Source organism: Oryctolagus cuniculus, chromosome 1 (genome assembly GCF_051225735.1).
Source record: "Oryctolagus cuniculus isolate XC-2025 breed Fujian yellow rabbit chromosome 1, ASM5122573v1, whole genome shotgun sequence".
NCBI lineage: Eukaryota > Metazoa > Chordata > Mammalia > Lagomorpha > Leporidae > Oryctolagus > Oryctolagus cuniculus.
The window spans coordinates 191,706,360-191,728,001 of NC_142867.1; the positions used below are offsets into that span (position 1 = coordinate 191,706,360).

General features: G+C 39.6%; 1 protein-coding gene and 1 pseudogene across 7 annotated transcripts in view; both read right to left on the reverse strand.

Annotated features, from left to right (window-relative positions):
• LINGO2 (leucine rich repeat and Ig domain containing 2) overlaps window positions 1-21,642 on the reverse strand; it is a 1,387,358-nt gene that overhangs the window by 183,836 nt on the left and 1,181,880 nt on the right. The gene's annotated exons all lie outside the window — the stretch shown is intronic.
• Window positions 10,608-11,572, reverse strand: LOC149128795 (calcyclin-binding protein pseudogene; annotated as a pseudogene).

Genomic DNA, 21,642 nt, shown 5'->3' on the forward strand with positions numbered 1-21,642 from the left:
ATCAATTTAATTTTTTGTTACTTTTATCATTTTTAACACTTTGGTCAATGACAGAAATTCATAAAATCTCAAGTAAAAGATGAAACAGAAGAATAATTATGCAGTAAATTAACTATCTCTAAAGGAAAGAAGTTAATAGGATTGAATTTAGTTTTTGTGAAGATTTAGGTAATAATCCCCTACTGGATTTTATTGTGCATCAAAAAATTGAGCTATGTTCTCTAGGTCATTCATAGATCAGATTAGTCATGAATGGAGTGATTTACTGGTAGAACAATCTACTTAGCAACAGTAAAAAATGAGTTTAGGTAATATTTTACATAGCATTTTGGCTTCAAGATACATAAATTACTCCTGATTTAGTTGCTACTTATATTACAATAAGCATTCTCATTTAGTCCTTAAAAAAAAAAAAGAATTCAGAAGAAGGTAAGAGAATATGATATGGGACATAGTAAGTAGAGCGACCAAAGCCTGTCCCCATCTTGATGAGGGTCCACAGCTTATTTGAGATATAGAATATTTTGATAAGGAGGCTGTTGAGATGGCAGTAATAGTGCACGTGTTTAATTATGAAAAGAGGGGGTGAATATCCTGTACAATTTCCAGGTTGAACATAATCCTTTGTACTGGATTTCAAATGTACTTCTGGTGCTAGGATGTGCAAGAAATGAAAACAAACTCTAGGAACATTGACAATGGATTCAAAACATTATGCTCAAACCACAGAATTATCATTTATACTATGTAGAGCAATAACAATAATTTTAATGTACTGATTAGACTGACAGAATAGCGTAAGGTCCACAAGCTTTCTTACAAGTGACTTTTTTGTGTCTTTCCACTTCTGTGGAAAATTCTAAACCCTTATCATATGTCTTGGGACTACGAATATAAGTGCAGGAAACTATCTGGTAATTATTTTTAAATTAGAATTATTATAATAAATAACAAGCAAACAAAATGGTTTTATTTTTACATTATTTGTGTGACTTATCTGAACTTTTTGTTTTGTTTTGTGATAGCATAGTGTTCATTTCATCAAACAGGCATAAATATTGTTTGGATAAGAATGGAAGAAAGGAGCCATCATCTTTTCCCTTACTTTCTACATATAATGAATGAATGTCTTGCTGCTTTAGGCAACCATTAGATGTTAATACTGGCCAGCGCCGTGGCTCAATAGGCTAATCCTCTGCCTTGCGGCGCCGGCACACTGGGTTCTAGTCCCGGTCGGGGTGCCAGATTCTGTCCCGGTTGCCCCTCTTCCAGGCCAGCTCTCTGCTATGGCCCGGGAGTGCAGTGGAGGATGGCCCAAGCACTTGGGCCCTGCACCCCATGGGAAACCAGGATAAGCACCTGGCTCCTGCCTTTGGATCAGCGCGGTGCGCTGGCCGCAGCGCGCTGACCGCGGTGGCCATTGGAGGGTGAACCAACAGCAAAGGAAGACCTTTCTCTCTGTCTCTCTCTCTCTCACTGTCCACTCTGCCTGTCAAAAAAAAGATGTTAATACTATCCCTCCTTTCTATCTTAACTGCTGCTACCCTGGCCCAAGCTGCCATTGTCTCTTTCCTGAACAATCACAATATCTTCCTGTTATCTCACATTAATTTTTATTCCAACCTCCATATTAAAACCAAAATGCTGATAAGAATGCAAATGTGTTAATGCCAGCCTCTTATTTCAGTTTGAAGAATCTAAGTATGCTCTTGGAACACTGACTCACGTTGATGAAGTGGCTCTTGCGGTCAGGAATAATCTTTTCCCAGCAAACCTAATTCTTTGACTTCATCTTCCAAGACACTATGATCTAGCCCTTCCTATCCTATTGTTTACCTAGGATCTTTCTTAATGCTGCTTCCTCTATCCAGATGTTCTTTTGCCCAATCAATGGATGTACATTCTGTAAGTGTGACTCTATCACTTCTACAAAGAACATTTTTTAATTTTTTTGAGAAAACATATTTTTAATTTACATTATATTTAAAGGCTTAATGCTCCACTAAATAAAGAGTTCACACATATTCTTTGCTCAAGAATCTAATGTGTTCCCTGCTCTCATAAGTCATAGAATTTAATAATTCATAACATTTTTGGGGAATTATTTATTTCAAATCTGCTTTTATTAGATTATAAGCTCCAGGGGGCAAGGACTGTCTTCCTTACCGTAGCATGCTTCATGACAGGCATTGTTTGCAAAACACATTAGTTCATAAACTATTTGACAAATAAGAAAACTAATAAAATCAACAAAGAGTGCCTAGGAGAGTCCTTCCCACTGTAATAGCAAGTGGATCACCCCATCTAGAGCAACAAATGTTTCTTGCTTTTGGCTCTTAGCACTTATTAGACAAAGATAGATGGAATGCACTTGTATTTCAGACAACTAACTGCTAATTTAACAGAAGGTAAATGGAAGGGACAGTAAATAGATAAACCAGAGTACAGTGTCAATAAATGCTACACTGAGATATGAACGATATTATATGAGGTAAAGAGAAATGAACACTTGCTAATGAGGAATTAAAAGCTCATTCTTTTGTAAGGCTATAAAATGAAGTCCCATTTGGGTTTCCAAGAGGAAAGTGATACCATGTTCAGCTTTCAGAATAAGAGTTTGTTTGTGGCCTCAATTTCTCCTTACCAACACAACACCAGACTACTCCCTCTCTAGTTTCTGGTTATTCTGTTTCTCCATAGTTGTGTCTTGACTATGCCCTTGATGGGATGTCCTTTCTAGATGAAGTTCTTGAGTATAGAGTCATAATTTCCAGCTTTTGCTTACTAAGTCCAAACTTGGCTAAATACTGTATATTTCTACCAACATAGAAGCCAAAAGTTAGTTTACAAAATTACAGTAAGAAAGCTCTTCAAAATAAACTATAAACGTGATTTTAACTAGGTCACTTCGAGGCTATGGCTAAGGGGAGAAACAGGCTTCTAATTGCTTCCTGTTGTAAATGCTGCACAGCCTAATACCTCACAGTGTGAAGAGTAAATTAGAACAACTTTTCATTGACGAAGATTAAACTTTTTCATCATTCCTAAATTCCTGGGGATTTCCCCCACTGCTTCTATGTGTTTTAAGCTTTTCAATTAAATCTCCTGGGTAGTAGTTGCAAGAATGCCCACTGACAAGGGAATATTTTTCTCTGGGAGAGCTAAGCTATTTCAATAGCAGTTTGTCTTGGTTACTTCTGTTCAGGCTGAATATCTCAGCAATGGCATCTTATCATCACATACTGATAAAAGCTAAGTGCAGGTTATATAACCCTGCCATCATAACTAAGTTAATGATAAATTTAGTTTTGGAAGTGAAAGAGTTTGTGAAAAGTCAGGAAGTCAAGAACAGTCAGCCTTGATAATTCACTTGTTTTCTCTTGGATAATTTATTTTGACATTTAGGAGTATGCACTAGGAATATAAACTCTAGTGAACATGCCACTGTAGACTGGTGTGACAAATATAAGATTCTGCCTTCCAATTTTCTATCATCTTTGCCTCCAACTCACCTTGATCCCTCCCACTGAGTGTTTTGAATGCTTTAGTGGGCTGCCACAGAGACTATGCTGGAATCACAACTGTTTTCGTCTGTCCCTGGGCTGGAACAGTCAATTAAAATCAGCTTAGAAGAAGCCCTGGGAAAAGCTGCATTTTTTTCTATAAAATATTTCTGATGGGACTAAGGGAAAAGACAGCTTTCAATTTTAAACAGTATATATGCTTGAATGATAGATCAAAACAGCCATGTGGGAAACTGGTAGCTTGGAAGGCTGTGGTAGAAATAACAATAATATTTTAAATTCATGTATTAATTCTGATTGAAAAACTCCAGCTACAGAAGGGGATCCCTAGATGCCAGGAATGAGGTAAAAGATGAATTTATTTAAGAGATCTTTATTTTCTAAAACTCAAACTTGCCTTTAGCGAGAGAACATTTGCAAGATATTACAGATGGGAAAAGAGGGCAAACAGATTAGTAATTTTATTATAAATATGCTGTATGTGTTTAATTAGTTTCAAAACAAGAATTGCTGTGAGAGATTGTATCTGGGAAAGCAAAGGGGTTTTTTTTTTTTTTTAATTGATCAGCTTAAAAATAAGCTCAATTCAGATTTGGCAGACACTGAAAATACATCATCAGTGACAAGCTGGGCATCCCAAATATAAAATACATAAAACTTTCATGCTTTATTACTCCTCATAAGCATAAAGAAGAAATATTCAACAGGCTGCTTTGACCATAGCCTGTACCTACTATGATCACTTTAAATGGAAGCCTGGAAGTTAGCACTGACCAGATAACAAAGCTGTAGAGCCTAAAGAGTTATAGAGCCAGCACATTTCAGATTGGTTATTCTGAAGATCTCTGCTTGGGAAGCCAAGTTGGTAGGCTTGCTTGAGAGAATCTATAGTACCTTCAAAATACTCCTTGGTTTGCCTCACTGCATTTTCTACTTGGTTCACATTTAAAATATGGTTAGATACAGGCTATGAGCATTCTTCCATATCTATATAAACCATGGAGTCAGGAAGACTTATTGGTATAAATTAATCATTTAATTTGTTTGAACGTTTAGGTAAGTGTCCTATATCCATATTCTTTGGATTTTAGTGCAAAGTTGAAAATAATAATTATGTGCAAATGTGAAGAAAATGTATCTGCCCTTTTAGTTACATATCTGAGCAGATTACAAAAATGGTCATGATTCTTTGAACCTCCTGTCATGAAGAGGTGGAGTCTATTTCTTCATCTTTTGAATTGTTGTTTGCAATGACCAATGGCATGGGAAAGACATGAGCCTGTGCAAGGTTCCAACCTGGACCCCAAGAAGTTTTGTTTGTTTCTATTCCCTCTATTGAAACTGCATACTACCATGTGAGTCAGCTCAAATTAGGATGCTGGATGAAAAGTGGTGGATGGTCTAGTTGTTATCCCTGGCAAAAAGCAGAGCTGTCAAACTGAATAGCAGTTGATGTGAAATACATGAGTGAGCCCAACAAGGCCCAGCAGAAGAACCACTTAACTGAGCCTAATTGAGACTGTTGACCAAAAGATTAATGAATGAAACAACCAATTTTTGTGTGGCTTGATACAGCATGAAAAATAAGTGATACACAAGTACACAAAGAAAATAAATATGACAAAGCTATTATTACTGTATCGTACTGGGAATTGCTATTTTATCTCTTTTTGGTGCTCACAGAGTTTATTTAAAATGAAGACAATTTTTCTTTGCTCTGGCCAAAGTGAAGAAGTAGATTTGACATGGGAAGCGGGATACACAGCAGACTCATAGAACGGCAGATATCCTAAACAGCACTCTGGCCTCAGAATCAGCCCTTAAGGCATTCGGATCTGGCTAAAAAGCCCGTGAGAGTATTTCAGGCATGGAAAGCCAAGACACTGTGGCAAAACAAATGACCTAAATGAGAGATCTCTGTGAGTGAGATCCCAGTGGAAAGAAGGGGCCATCAAAGAAGGAGGTACCTTTCTCTGAAGGGAGGAGAGAACTTTCACTTTGACCATGGCCTTGTCTAAATAAGATCAGAGTTGGCGAACTCAAGAGGCTTCCATAGCCTTGGAAGCTCATGACAAGAGCTTCCGGTGGTTACTGACGCCATAAATAAGAGTGTCAATTATTAAATCAACTACAGGAGTCACTGTGCAACTACTCTCCATACAGGATCTCTGTACTTAATGTGTTGTACTATGCAAAATAACAGTAAAACTACTACTCAAACAATACTCTATATGTTGTGTGTCTGTGTGGGTGCAGTCTGTTGAAATCTTTACTTAGTATATACTAAGTTGATCTTCTGTATATAAAGATAATTGAAAATGAATCTTGATGAAGAATGGGATGGGAGAGGGAGTGGGAGATGGGATGGTTGGGAGTGGGAGGGAGCTTATGGGGGGAAAGCCACTATAATCCAAAAGTTGTACTTCAGAAATTTATATTTATTAAATAAAAGTTGAAAAAAATATATTCACCTCTTTCAAAAATCTAAAAAAGAAGAAGAAGTAGGTTTGACTAATATGGCAGTATACTGTCTTGCACCAATCATTTTCATTAATTTGAATTACTTTTCCTTTGATTCCAGGTCCATATCAAGGAATGATTTTAGTAGCTATTAACAGTTATCCCTCCTTGTTACTACCCACTATTACAAAGGGGAATAAAAGCTCCCATAAAATAACTTCCAGGCATAAAAAGTATCTGGTACATGTTACATGAACTGAAAGAAACGAAAGAAAGGGAATTTCTGACTCCTTTTTCTACACTTCTCTATTTTCACCTTGGACTATAATAAGGATGGGAAGGGTAAATAAAGGGGACATACTAACTAAACTGTATATGTAGAGCTTTGCTTTTTCTCAATCCAAGATTTTTTCCCCTAAAGTAATGATGATGTGAGAAACACAATGTATAAGTTTAACAGTTATTACCTTTCTCAAACACAACAGAAATAACGGGTCTGCATTTCTCAGAGCTACCCTCTAGCATGCAGATTAAAGTTAACTCTTATACATAACCCAGGTTTTCCCTATTATGATCTCATCTTGATGATCTTCCTTTTTTGGTATTGTTAGTCTTATCCATACTTCTCGTGCAAAGAAAAAAAAAAGCATTGTTCTATTTTCATTCCAGAAATATATTTTTATAAATATAAAATAAAATTCAGCTTGGGAAAATGCAAAGTAGAAATAAACCTACCCCACCCCCCTCACTCACAATGAATGTGTTAATACGAAATTTTAACTGCTGGGCTCACTGCATAACTGCAAATATCTCCTTTTAGGCATTGATGAACTTGCCATATGTACATCCTCTGAAGCACCGTGCCCCAGAATCACTCATCATTCCAACCTGATTGCAATTAGAGTTAGGAAATCAGATTGGCACACTTTATTCTCCGGGTATGCAGTGATGGATGTCTAGAGAGAAAGTAAGAATATGCATGAACAGCTGAAGACAAAAATACTCCACTTCTGTTTTCCCTCTCAAGAACTGTTCTGAAACACCAGGGGGCAGTTTTTCCTGTACTGAAGAGGAGTCACATTAATAGGAAGTGCTCTGAAAATGTGCTCTCCAGTGAAGCTCTCAGAATACAAGTTCTCCTCTCTCGGAAAATATCCTCCAGAGTAATGTTTGTGAGAGGCACTGTTCTAGGCTGGGAGTGTCATGACAAAGTAGTGCTCTAATAAGCTTGTCTAGTCTGGGGGGAGAAAATAATAACAGTGGAAAGCAAATAAACCAATAAATGAGCAACAGAAACATCAAGTCATGAAAACTGCTGCCCAGAGAATTCAATAGAGTGACTAAATGCAGGGCAAAATGAAGTGAGGTGCTATCCACAGCTCTGTGTTACCCAAAATTTATATATTGAATTCCTAACCCCAATGTCAGTATATCTGGAGACAAAGCCTTTAGGAGGTAATTAAAGTTTAGTAAGGTCACAAGGGGTAGGGTCCTAATCGTATAGGATTGGTGACCTTATAAGAAGAGGAAGATCCATCTTATATCTCTCTCCTTGCAGTCACCAAGGAAAGAACGTGTGAGCAGAGCAACAAGGTGCCCATGTACAGGCCAAGCAGAGAGCCATCAGCAGATCCAAATCAGCTAGGATCTTGATCTTGAACTTTGTGCCTTTTGAACTGTAAGAGAATAACATTTCTGAGGTTTAATCTACCCAGTCTGCGATATTTTATTATGGTGCTACAGTGGAGTAACACAAAAGGAAAGTTCATATAATTAAAAGCAATTTTTAGAGATTTTGTCTTGTTTTCTTCCAAGGTAGACATATAGACAGCAATTGTTTATAAGCCTGACAATTGCTCACACTATAAATTTTAAAATTTTCAATTGCATTTTCTCCCCCTCTGCACACTTTACCCTCAGCAGATATGAAGGAATGAAAAAGGCTGCAGGGGAAAAAAACTCATTTCATCTCAGCCCATCTGAGAAAAGTACTGGTTGGACTACAGGACTACAGGGTGATGTGCATATTCCCAAATCGTATACACATTTGAATTCACTGCTCTGGGATTACCTGCTTCTTTCACCATCTCGCCCTGGCCCCTTAACTTGTATCCCTAGAAGAACCACGATAAGTTCTTCTGTCTTACAGTCTGACAGTTCTGTTCACTAGCTATGAAGGCTTCTCAAGTTATTTAAATCATCTAAACCATGGTTTTCTTATCTGTAAATTGGAGAAAGCATAGCTATATCATAGGAATGTTGGAAGGACTGAATAAAATCATATTAAAAAGGGCCCTCTTTTTGGGCAGTGAGTGTTATTTTATTTACTTACAAGTTTCCTTCCTCCTCTTAGTCCTGTTCCTTGTACTCAGGCAACTACCCAGTCGACAAGCACAGGATTCTACACATTGTGATGCTTCCTCAGTATTTCTTTCTCTGGAATGCTACCATCACTGATCTTCCATTCCTTAATTCCTCCTCCTGTAACGTGGGGTGTGTGTGTGCGTGTTTGGATCTCACTGTACTCTGCCATGTGGCTTCCTGGATTTCCCATCTCTAACAACTTCTTCTTCTTCTTCTTCTTCTTCTTCTTCTTCTTCTTCTTCTTCTTCTTCTTCTTCTTCTTCTTCTTCTTCTTCTTCTTCTTCTTCTTCTTCTTCTTCTTCTTCTTCTTCTTCTTCTTCTTCTTCTTCTTCTTCTTCTTCTTCTTCTTCTTCTTCTTCTTCCCTCCTCCTCCTCCTCCTCCTCCTCCTCCTCCTCCTCCTCCTCCTCCTCCTCCTCCTCCTCCTCCTCCTCCTCCTCCTCCTCCTCCTCCTCCTCCTCCTCCTCCTCCTCCTCCTCCTCCTCCTCCTCCTCCTCCTCCTCCTCCTCCTCCTCCTCCTCCTCCTCCTCCTCCTCCTCCTCCTCCTCCTCCTCCTCCTCCTCCTCCTCCTCCTCCTCCTCCTCCTCCTCCTCCTCCTCCTCCTCCTTCTTCTTCTTCTTCTTCTTCTTCTTCTTCTTCTTCTTTTTTTGACAGGCAGAATTAGACAGTGTGAGAGAGAGACAGAGAGAAAGGTCTTCCTTTTTCTGTTGGTTTATCCCCCAAGTGGCCGCTAAGGCTGGCACGTTGTGGCCGGTGTGCTGCGCCAATCTGAAGCCAGGAGCCAGGTGCTTCCTCCTGGTCTCCCTTGCGGGTGCAGGGCCCAAGCACTTGGGCCATCCTCCACTGCCTTCCTAGGCCACAGCAGAGAGCTGGACTGGAAGAGAAGCAACCGGGATAGAATCCAGCGCCCCAACCGGGACTAGAATCCCGGGGTGCCGGCGCCCCAGGCAGAGGATTAGCCTATTGAACCGCGGCGCCGGCCCTCCCATCTCTAACTTCTATTACTTGTTCTCATTGCACCAACCACCTTTCACAGAAAGAACTGTCTCTATGATTGCTTGGATCTATGAGTCAGTTTTCCATTACTTTAATGAAACCAGAGGCTGGGCACTTTATAAGGAAAAGGGGCTTATTTAGCTCACAGTTTTGGAGTTTCAAAGTCCAAGCTGCCTGTCACCAGGTGTTTTGAGGGTCCCCTTGTCTATATCTTACGAAGGCAGAGGGCATAATGGATGCAGCACGTGTAAAAGGAAGAGATCACATGGTAAGACAGGCAGACATAGTGTGAGGACAGCCCAGTCTTACAAGCTATCACTAGGTCCCACCTTTTCAAGATTCTGCTACCTTTCAATATCACCACACTGAGCACTAAGTTCCCAACACATAAACCTTTGGTGGAATATATTTAAACTATAACCAGCTTCCCAGTTAATGCCTTTTGTGGGAGGCAACAGGTGCTAGCTCAAGTAGTTGAGTCACTGACACTCATGTGGGAGACTTGGATTGGGTCTGGGTGCCCGGCTTCAATCTGGCCTAGTCCAGGCTATCGCAAAATGCAGGATTTCTCTTGGGGCCAGCACCATGGCGCAGTGGGCTAACCTCTGCCTGCAGTACTGGCATCCCATATGGGCACCGGTTTAAGTCTTGGCTGCTCCTCTTCCAACCCAGCTTTCTGCTGTGGCCTGGGAAAGCAGCAGAAGATGGCCCAAGTGCTTGGGCCCCTGCACCCGTGTGGGAGACCCAGAGGAAGCTCCTGGCTCCTGGCTTCAGATCTTCGCAGCTCCGGATCTTCACAGCTCCGGCTGTTGCGGCCAATTGGGGAGTGAACCATTGATGGAAGACCTCTCTCTGTCTCTCCCTCTCACTGTCTATAACTCTACCTCTCAAAAATAAATTAAAAATATTGAAAAAAAAAGATTTCTCTGCCTCAAATAAATAAATAAACAACACTATATTGATACCATAGCAATGTCTTTATTCAATAGGTAGACCTCTATGAAGATAGAACTTATAATGATTTTACTCAATATTATATCCCCATCACCTGCCACAATGCTTAGTATATAAAAAGTTCAAGAATATTTTTGAATAGTCTTTCAAATGTTTCTTTTTTGCAATATGGGCTTTTTAAATATATTATGTTCAAATATATTTTTGGTAGTTACAAAAATAATGATTGCACATACTAGAAAAATTAGGAAACAGATAAGTAAAAAAAAATAAAAACCCCTCATAGTGGCACACATGAGGGATCACTGCTATTTTTTTTTTTAATGAGCACATTTTATTTAAATACATCCTCCAGCAGGAGATGGAGAATCACTGCCTCTCCTTACAGGGTATGTGAGTAGTTATCTGTCGAGTTACATGCGCAGCGCAGCAACATCCCCTTGTTGGAAAGGTGCTTCCACACCACAGTTCCAACAGGACTCGAGTCTCAAAATTCCGTGTCTCCTTTGGCTTGCTTTTCTCTCGATTCCACCCAGGCTTTATTAATAGTTCGCTTCATGTCGTCATCTCCATCTTCATAGATTTTCTTCAGCACATTCAGTCCTTCACTAGGGTCTGCTTCTGTGTCGTAGGAGGGCTTTTCTTTTTCTTTGCACTCTTTTCAACCTGGGTCAGGTAGTCCCATCGGGTGTTCTCTGCTTTTTTCCTACATAAGATCAGAACTGTGTCCGTCTTGACTTTTTTTGAACTGCCTTCCACAGAGATAGGTTTCAACAGATTGTTCACAATCATGGAGTAATTCTTGCCATTTAAGTTCTTTACCAAAAGATCAAATGACCGCTCTGTGAAATGCACCTGCACACTCTCCGTGGGAACGTGATGAACTCCAGGTAGAGTAATGTAGATTTTCACAAACTTATCTGACTGATCCCATCCGTAATTAGTGATCTTCACTGTATAGCCCGTTGTAATGGGAGCAACCACAGCAGCCGGCTTTTCATTGTCAAGTTCTGCTTTGCTCTGTGACTTCTGCTGCACCTTGTTCTTGATCTCCGTCTAGATCTTGGATTTCTCTGCTGTAAGGGCATCATGGATTCTTTTCCTAGTAGTCTTTTCCAGCAACGCCTTCACCTCTTCTAGATCCTTCTGTAGCTCGTCCACAGCCGAAGCCATGGTCCGGGGCGGGCAGGCCGAGGCCCGAGCTGCAGCCGCGTGAGCGCCAGGAACAGGAAACGCCGCCCCGAGCGCGCTCACCCCGCGCACGGACCCGCGGCCCGCATACACCCGACCGTGCGCTGCCCGCTCCCGATCACTGCTATTAATATTGCTATTTATATATATATATGTTATTTGTCTTTTTGCTCTTCAAATGTAAATATTTTCTTTTTAAAACATTTTGTTAAAATAACACATGCGAAGAAATGCACTTAAATGTACAGATCAATGAGTTTTTTCATCTGATCACTCTCACAACCAACACCAAAATTAAGAAAAAACTATTAATGGTACCCCAATTCCTCAGTGTTTCCTCTCCATTATTTTTTAAAGTGTGAAACAAGAATATATTGTCACTTATGAATCAGTAAAACAATATTTGTAACTATATGCCAAATGATCTGACACCCACACAAGTTTTATCCTCTCTTTATATATTAACTACCACAATAAGAGAAAATGTGATTTTTTGAGGGGGGTTCTGGTTTTTATCACTTAACATAATTATCTCCACTGCATCCATTTTGTTGGAAATACCAGGATTTCATTCCTTTTAATGGATGTGTAATATTCCACTGTGTATACACAATATATTTTCTTTATCCAGTCATTAGTTGATGGACATCTAGATTGATTCTATATCTTAGATACTATGAATTGAGGTGCTATAAATATGGGAGTGCAGGTTACTCTCTTTTTAAAGATTTATTTTTTTATTTATTTGAAAGGCAGGATAACAGATAGAGGAGGACATACACACACACACATACACACACAGATCTTCCATCTGTTGATTCACTCCCCAAATGGCTGCAATGCTTGGGTCTGGGCCAGGCCAAAGTCAGGATCCCGGAGCTTCTTCTGAGTCTCCCATGTCAGTGCAGGGGCCTACTGCTTTCCCAGATACAATAGCAGGCAGCTGGATTAGATGTAGAATAGCCAGGACTCGAACCAGTGCCAGTTTTGGATGATGGTGTCGCAGGCAATGGCTTAACCTGCTATGCCACATCGCCAGCCCCAGGTAACTCTTTCATATGCTGTTTTCATTTCCTTTGGATTTACTTGTAGGAGTTGGATAACTGGGTTGCTCATATGGTATATCTATTTTTAGTTTTCTGAGGACTTTCTATATTGTCTTCCGCATTTTTTTCAATATTACTTTTTTAAACTTCATAATTTGGGGTACATTCTGACTTTTTTTTTTTGACAGGCAGAGTGGATAGTGAAAGAGAGAGACAGAAAGGTCTTCCTTTGCCGTTGGTTCACCCTCCAGTGGCTGCCGCGGCCGGCGCGCTGTGGCTGGCGCACCACGCTGATCCAATGGCAGGAGCTAGGTACTTATCCTGGTCTCCCATGGGGTGCAGGGCCCAAGCACTTGGGCCATCCTCCACTGCACTCCCTGGCCACAGCAGAGAGCTGGCCTGGAAGAGGGGCAACCGGGACAGAATCCGGCGCCCCGACCGGGACTAGAACCCGGTGTGCCGGCGCCGCAAGGTGGAGGATTAGCCTAGTGAGCCGCGGCGCCGGCCATTCTGACTTTTAAGCTATTTAAGTCTCAATTTTTAAATCAGAAAATCAGCAACTCTATTCTATCTCTAAAAATCTATGACTATTTTCAATTTTCCTAGTCACTCCATCTCATATGTTAGTTTTAGCAATTCCTGTTGCTTTACTTTCAAGAGCGATTCATTTATCTTCAACAGTTAGTTACCGCACAGAGCGTTTCTTAACAGTAATTAAACCTTTCCAAACAACATAGAAGACAAAGAGAAGAGACCAGTGCTAAATCTCTATCAGCTGATATTCTTGACCTCATTCATACATCATTTCTAAGGATAATGCATGTATTTTTTAAGCTATAAAATATCCCATATGCTTGGCCACTTTTAAAAATGGCTGAGTCATCAAAGTCTAAAAGTCAGAGCTACTGCAACCTTCTCTACATTTATCCCTTCTAAGGAAAAGGTAGGCATTTTAGAGATCCACTTCAAATTGCAGGACACAGAATTGCAGGGTCTAAAGTACAGTCTGTAAGAGCTGTCCTAAAGAGAACACAGATATGAGAATAACAGCAGAGCAAGTTCATGGATGCCGAGACACAAATGGGAGCAAAAAGCCAGTAGTACTGCCAGAACATTGTTCAGATGGGTTATAGAGATGGGCCTGAGAGCTGTTCCTGAATGAGCCTTCCCTTTGCACTCAATCCGGAAAGCTCTCTCGAAGCTACAATACCCAGTGACTCCAATACTAAACGCCGTTTTTGAAAGGGAACACAGACTCTGAGGTCCCTTTAAAGTTGTAATTAGGTTGTTTCCCTCATGAAAAGACTGGAGGAAAGAGATGTGAGCTAAATCTCTTCTCAGAGAAAATTGCCTTTGAAGAATGTTCAGGCAGACAAGTGTGCTACAACTATTAAACTGCATGTCACCCCTGATGCAATGATTTAATGCTCTGGTACACTCCACGTAAGGAGAGTACACTGGAAAAGTCTTTTCTCCTCACATTGGCAACCGATCTTTTATACTCATTCCATACCATCTGCTTCTCACTCAGAAAGGTCTGACAGTGCCACAAAATCCAGCAAGGAAACAGGGATAATAGAAAATAATTAGACTCTTTATTTGACAGCTTGGCTTCTGTGCTATAGGCCCCTCATTGCCACCTACCTTTGCCATTACACAAGTTGGAGTAGAAAAATTAATCCTATGGAATGCAACATGGCCCTTTAGTTCTTGGTAAACAAAAGTCTCCAAAGAATAAAAAGGAACAATCATTGTATACTTATTAAGCATCAAGTCCCATTCTGAACACTTAATTGTTTCCATATTATATGCCTAAACTGTCATATGAATATTCTACCCAAGATTTGCAGGTGAGGAGACTTATTCTCTGAAAGGTATAGCAAAACACTCAAGTTCACACACAGCTGTCAGTCTTGATGCCATCTCAACGCAATTTGAGACTTAAGTGTATGCTTTGTCTTCTACTCCACACTATAAAAATAAAAGAAAAAAAAAGAGACTGACATACATTTCTCCTTACATGAGCTTACTAGAATCACACAGAAAAACATGGACCTAGGGAACTTTTAACTCTGGCCAGATATTTCATGAGTTTAAAATCATATCTTAGGAAGGAAGTAATCATAATGAATATGTTAGTTCAGAGTAATAATTCTTCTAATTTTTTATTAATTTCACAAATATGTGTTATCCCTTTTCTTAAGGAGCTTAAAATCTACCAGGAAAGGTAATGTTGGTAAAAGATAAAACCAGTACAATAAATATAATCTAAAAAAAAGGCTTCACTTATATTAATTGATCACGAAGTGTAGTTTTCTTCTTGTATTAAAAATAAAGAACATTGCAACAGAGATATTCAAGGACTATTCAAATGACACAGGGGAAAGGAACACATTATTTCTGGAGATGTCATGACGTGTCATTTAAACCATATCTAGGACAGGCATTTGGTACACTGGCTAAAACGCTGCTTGAAATGCCATCATCACATATTGAAGTTCATGTTCTAGCTCCACTCTGATCCCAGCTTCTTGCCAATACGCACCTTGGGAGGCATCAGATTATGGCTCAATTATTCCTTGCCACTCACTCACATAGGGGAATTAGATTGAGTTCTTGGCTGCTAGCTTCAGTCTGACCCAATCCCAGCTGTTGTGGGCATATGGGGAGTGAACCAGTGTATGGAAGATCTCTGTCTGTCTGCCTCTCTGCCTTTCAAATAAATAAGAAGTAACAATCCACGTCTAAGTCAACAGAATAAGTGCTATTTATAAGACCAGGCTGAAGACTATAGAGAGAAATATGAACTGTAAGCAAAAAGGTGTGGTGGAATGAGAAGGCTGTGCCAAGATGGCGTTGGCAAGTGAGCATCAGTTACTCAGGAAATGGCTTCCGAACCCACCTGGCAAAGGAAGGCCATTGGTTAGGGCATAAACCACCCCCTTGACCAGATTGGCTGCTTCAGCTAAATAAGCCGCTGCACCAACTGAAATAAATGAGTCTGTGAGCTGCTCGCCTCTGGCCCGCTTTCACCCAACTCCTGGTGTCTGTGTGGTGACTCTACACCTCTTGACCCCACTTCACTTCTCCTCTCAGAACGAATCCGCAGCAACAAAAAGGCATGAATATAAAGTCTAGAGAGTACAGGAGTGTAGTTAGATTTGATAAACTTTCAGGAAAATACTGCATGTTTTACTTCTATGAATAAGTAGCAGGTTTTTTTTTTTTCAGTTGAAAAAGAGTTTATTATTGAAGCATTGCACTTAGATGAGCTGTTTAAAAAGAAAAAATAATGCATGATGACATAAATTCCACCCATGTGTGCTTCATGTGAGGTGGTGGCTTGGGAGCATTAGTTGGGAAGGAACAGGAGTGAATTTTTGAGGTAACAGAAATATTCCAAATCTGAACTAGGAGAGTAGTTACACAGGCACGTTTGTTCATTCACGCTCACAAAATTGTATATTTCAAATTAGTCCATTCCTTCACAGGTAAATTATATCCCCAGTATGTTATCTTAAAAATAACATAGAACACTGTATTTAAAAATAGTTTGCTGTCTCTTCCTCCTCCCTTAGTCTTGCTCCCGAGGGGTAAATGTTCTTCTCTGTCCAACCTTCTCCTTACTACTTCCTTATATGAAAAAAATAAAATACATAATATATGTATTTATGCCACTATTTCTTTTTTTTAACTTTTATTTAATGAATATAAATTTCCAAAGTACGATTTATGGATTACAATGGCTTCCCCCCAATACCGTCCCTCCCACCCACAACCCTCCCCTTTCCCACTCCCTCTCCCCTTCCATTCACATCAAGATTCATTTTCGATTATCTTAATATACAGAAGATCAGCTTAGTATACATTAAGTAAGGATTTCAACAGTTTGCTCCCACACAGAAACATAAAGTGAAAAATAATAGATGATTTTTTTTAAATGATGATGAAATCAGATCAGACCTATTGTCATGTTTAATCCCAGTGAGAGTCAAGTTGGGAATTGATAATTTCCTTTTTTTTTTTTTTTTTTTTACAGAAGATCAGTTTAGTATGCATTAAGTAAAGATTTCAACAGTTTGCACCCCCATAGAAACACAAAGTGAAATATATTGTTTGAGTACTCGTTATAGCATAAAATCTCAATGTACAGCACATTAAGGACAGAGATCCTACATGAGGAGTAAGTGCACAGTGACTCCTGTTGTTGACTTTACCAATTTTTTAAAAGATTTATTTATTTATTTGAAAAATTTACACAGAGAGGAGAGGCAGAGAGAGTGAGAGAGAGAGAGACACAGAGAGAGAGAGAGAGAGATCTTCCATTCTGCTGGTTCACTCCCCAATTGGCTGCAACGACTGGAGCTCCGCCGATCCGAAGCCAGGAGCCAGGAGCTTCTTCCAGGTCTCCCACATGGGTGCAGGGTCCCAAGGACTTGGGCCATCTTCTACTGCTTTCCCTGGCCATAGCAGAGAGCTGGATTGGAAGTGCAGCAGCCGGGTCTCAAACAGGAGCCCATATGGGATGCCAGCGCCTCAGGCCAGGGTGTTAACATGCTGTGCCACAGCTCTGGCCCCAAGTAGCAGGTTTTATCTATATTGATTTGAATCTACTTGGATGCTATATAATAAAATAAATCCAAGTAGTCTCTAGATTTTCAAAAATCTTAGACTTTTTTTTTTATCAAAATTAAGGTATAAATATACTATAAGCTTGGCCGGCGCCGCGGCTCACTAGGCTAATGCTCCGCCTTGCGGCGCCAGCACACCGGGTTCTAGTCCCGGTCGGGGCGCCGGATTCTGTCCCGGTTGCCCCTCTTCCAGGCCAGCTCTCTGCTGTGGCCAGGGAGTGTAGTGGAGGATGGCCCAAGTCCTTGGGCCCTGCACCCCATGAGAGACCAGGATAAGTACCTAGCTCCTGCCATTGGATCAGCGTGGTGCGCCAGCCGCAGCACGCCGGCCGTGGCAGCCATTGGAGGGTGAACCAACGGCAAAGGAAGACCTTTCTCTCTGTCTCTTTCTCTCACTGTCCACTCTGCCTGTCAAAAAAAAAATTAAAAAATATATACTATAAGCTTAATAAAGTCAAAATGGTATTTCTTGCAGCACAAGTTATCTAATTTGGGGGTAAGAAGTCAAAGAAAAAGGGATATAAGACAAGAGAAAGCTTGAGAATAGGTATTTTTTAATATTCTTTTTTATTTTATTTTATTTTATTTTATTTAATGAACATAAATTTCCAAAGTAAAGCTTATGGATTACAATAGCTTCCCCCCCCCCATAACTTCCCTCCCACCCACAACACTCCCCTCTCCTGCTCCCTCTCCCTTTCCATTCACATCAAGATTAATTTTCAATTATCTTTATATACAGAAGATCAATTTAGCATATATTAAGTAAAGATTTCAACAGTTTGCACCCTCACAGAAACACAAAGTTTAAAATACTATTTGAGTACTAGTTATAGCATTAATTAAACACCTAAGAGTAATTGTGTATTAATTACAGAGTTCAACCAATAGTTTTAAGTAGAACACAAAAAATACTAAAAGGGTAAAGTATTAAGTTCTTTTTTTTTCTTTTTTTGTTTGTTATATAGTTATTATAGTTATTTTTTTATTTAATAAATGTGAATTTACAAAGTGCTACTTTTGTGAGAATAGGTATTATGAAAGGATGGTACAGTTTGAATTTTGGAAGGCTTAGCACCTAATTTACATGATCAGTACAAAACAACAAAATAGGGGTTAGTACAAATTGTAGTCTCCATATGCAGGTATATGTAATTTGATATTAATATAAAAATTAGATATATACTTAATAAGCATTAATTATTTGTGCCAATCACTTTGGAGATTTATTAAAATGTATTATGCAAGGGTCATACTAACGTGAGGTATGCATCTATTCGAGGGTGAAATACAAGTATACAATAAATAGATTATAAGATATAAAAGGCTGCTTGTCATAAATATATAGCAAAGAAATCTGAGATATTAATTACCAAAGAAGCATTTTATGTTAATTGTCCTAAAGCAAAAACAAATATATAATGGATATGACATCTTGTATAGAAGTTGATTTTAACTATTTATGGTAAGGACTTTGAAATTAATTTTATAATTTGCCATTGGTCCCTGAAACATTACCAACTGAGGTTAAAGAAATCATGGTTAAAACATTTCATTCTTGGCAGTCAAGTGAAAAACAATGTTTTAAAAGTTCTCTGAGTTTGTGATAATAGAAGAGTATGGACTGAATAAATGCTAGTAAAATTTGACTTGAAAAGGAACCACAGGTGGGAGCAAGGATTTCAGCACCTAGAAGAGAGATCACCACACTGGAAGATCTTGTGAGGGTTCCTGACTAGAAAATTCCAAATTTTGGAAAAAGAATCACAAGCGTTTGGACATAAAGAAGTCAGAAAGCTTGAGTTTGTAGATGAGAAACCTGAGATAAAAAAGCTTTGACATAAGCTCTGTAGATGTGTATTCCGGCTCTTTTTGACAAAAAATTACAGAGGGCTGGGGCCAGTGCTGCGGCCTATCTGGTAAAGCCGCAACCTGCAGTGCCAGCATCCCATATGGGTGCCAGTTTGAGTCCTGGATGCTCCACTTCCGATCCAGCTCTCTGCTATGGCCTGGGAAAGCAGTAGAGGATGGCCCAAGTCCTTGGGTCCCTGCACCCATGTGGGAGTCCCGGAAGAAGCTCCTGGCTCCTGGCTTTGGATCAGCTCAGCTCCAGCTGTTGCGGCCATCTGGGGGAGAGAATCAGTGGATGGAAGACCTCTCTTTCTCTCTCTGTCTCTGCCTTTCTGTAATTCTGCCTTTCAAATTAATAAATAAATCTTTTAAAAATATTACAGAGGACTTGATTAAATAAAAGGTCAAAATATATTTATCAATGTGTGTCAAGCAGAATAGAAAGTGATTCACCTTTGTTACCCTGAGCTTAGAAATATGAGTAAATACACGGTGGAAATCAGACAAATCAACACAAAAACCTCTTGAGATTTTCAGTCAAATTTGAAACAACCCAACGTCAATTAACCTATTGTACAGGTCAGATCACTGGTTACAATGCTCCATTCCCTTTATTCCATCTACATACTGTGGAGAAGATACAGGGTAGAAAAAAATAAAAGATACAGCTTAATTTTGAAAGCTTGGAGTCATACTTAAATTTCGGTGGGAAATGAGTCCTTAAAAGGTAATATGGCAACTTAACAAGTAAATTTCCTCTAAAACAAACTGGAAAGAAATAGGATTGATGCTAATGGAACTGAGGAGGGAACTAAATAGACTATAAAAGCCTAGGCTGCTATCTGAAGCACAAAAAGATGTGGAAAACCAATCTAAGGTAATTCAGTTCATCACAAAAACACATTGTCCAATTGGAGGTACTGTGAATAATACCTTTACGTCTGTCACAATAGATGGGAACGGTTTTTCTTTTATTCCTTTATTCTGAAGCAATCTCTTTGTGGAACTTTATTTGTATAGCTAACAATCTGAATGAGAGAGCTCTTGTGAGGACTTGTGCACAGTTATTGTTGCCAGGGAAACCAGGTCTTAATTTCTAGTGGCTGGATGCCAAAGAAAACAGGCTACAGAAAGAGGGAAGAAACTTGGTAACACTGAATTTCTTGGAAATATTTAGTGTCAAAGGGTCCATTTTTGAGTCCACAATTTAAAGTAGACTCCCTTTCTTCACCCCACAGGATTCAAACGCATTGTCAAATAGTTTGATTTTTAGTTGATGCAGCAACATGGGTGATTAGTATTCAGAGTTTTTAGTTATAAAGTAGAAAAATTAAAAACAAATGGAGGGGCTGGTGTTGTGGCTTAGTGGGTAAAGCCGCCTCCTGTAGTGCCAGCATCCCATATGGGAGTTGGTTCCAGTCCTGGCTGCTCCACTTCGAATGCAGCTCTCTGCTGTGGCCTGGGAAAGTAGTAAAAGATGGCCCAAGTACTTGGGTCCCTGCACCCTTGTAGGAGACCCGGAAGAAACTCCTGGCTTCTGGCTTCAAATCAGCCCAGCTCTGGCCGGCCATTTCAGTCATCTGGGGAGTGAACCAGTGGATGGAAGACCTCTCTTTATCTCCTCCTCCTCTCTCTCTCACCCTCTCTCTCTCTCTCTCTTTGCCTCTGCCTCCCTAGAGATAACTCTACCTTTCAAATAAAATAAATAAATGTTAAAAAAAAATGGAGGGCCTTGCTCAATTCTCATAGAAGAAACACACAATTATCCTTACAATAGCTCAAACCAGCTTATGGGGAAAAATTCTACTGTTTAAATTTACAAGGCTCTCCTTGCCCAGACCAAGGAACTTGATGCGCCTTGTGTTGTATTGTTTAATGGCTTACAATAGTGATTTTAAGCAAAACAGAAATAAAAATAAGAGACAAAAATGCCTTGGTTAAAAAAAAAATCCTCACATCATCATTTTAAAAATAATCTGTTCTATATAGATGTATTTAGAATCTATCTTCCTCTAATGGGGAGGGGTTGTAACTTGTTTTTCCCTCCAAACTATGTTTGAGATACGCAACTGGATGAATTTTGGGGGTTCCTAAAATAAATTCTAGACTGTAAATTTGTGGTGAAAAATCCTATATTCAAGCTAGAGAGAAACAGAAATAAAGGATATTGGAGTGAAACGTTGAGACTCTGTTCAAGTACCTGCTGCCTCACAGTCCAGAAGATAGACAGATAGATAGATAAATTTACTTATCTGTAACTAGACTGAATAATTCTTTAATACCTGTAAATGCCTTTAGTTTTACTTCCCCCACATGATGGAGGCATAAATCAAACATGTTGTTTTAAGATCTTTGTTCCTTGCCTATTCTTACAAAGGAATCTAACCTCCTTGAAATTTAAAACCGTTATCTTTCGTTATCCTTACTTCTTTATGCATTCTGCTTTTTTGTTGGACTTGGTAGCACTCCCATGGAACCTCAGGAAAACAAAGGAACGAAGTCCTTTTTGTGCGTGGAGCTACTGCAGCCAGTAGATAGACAATCTAAATGAAATCAGCTGGCTCTCCTGGCAGAGCGCCACCGAAGACAATGGGACAATAGAGTCTCAAATGTGTCCCTTACACAAA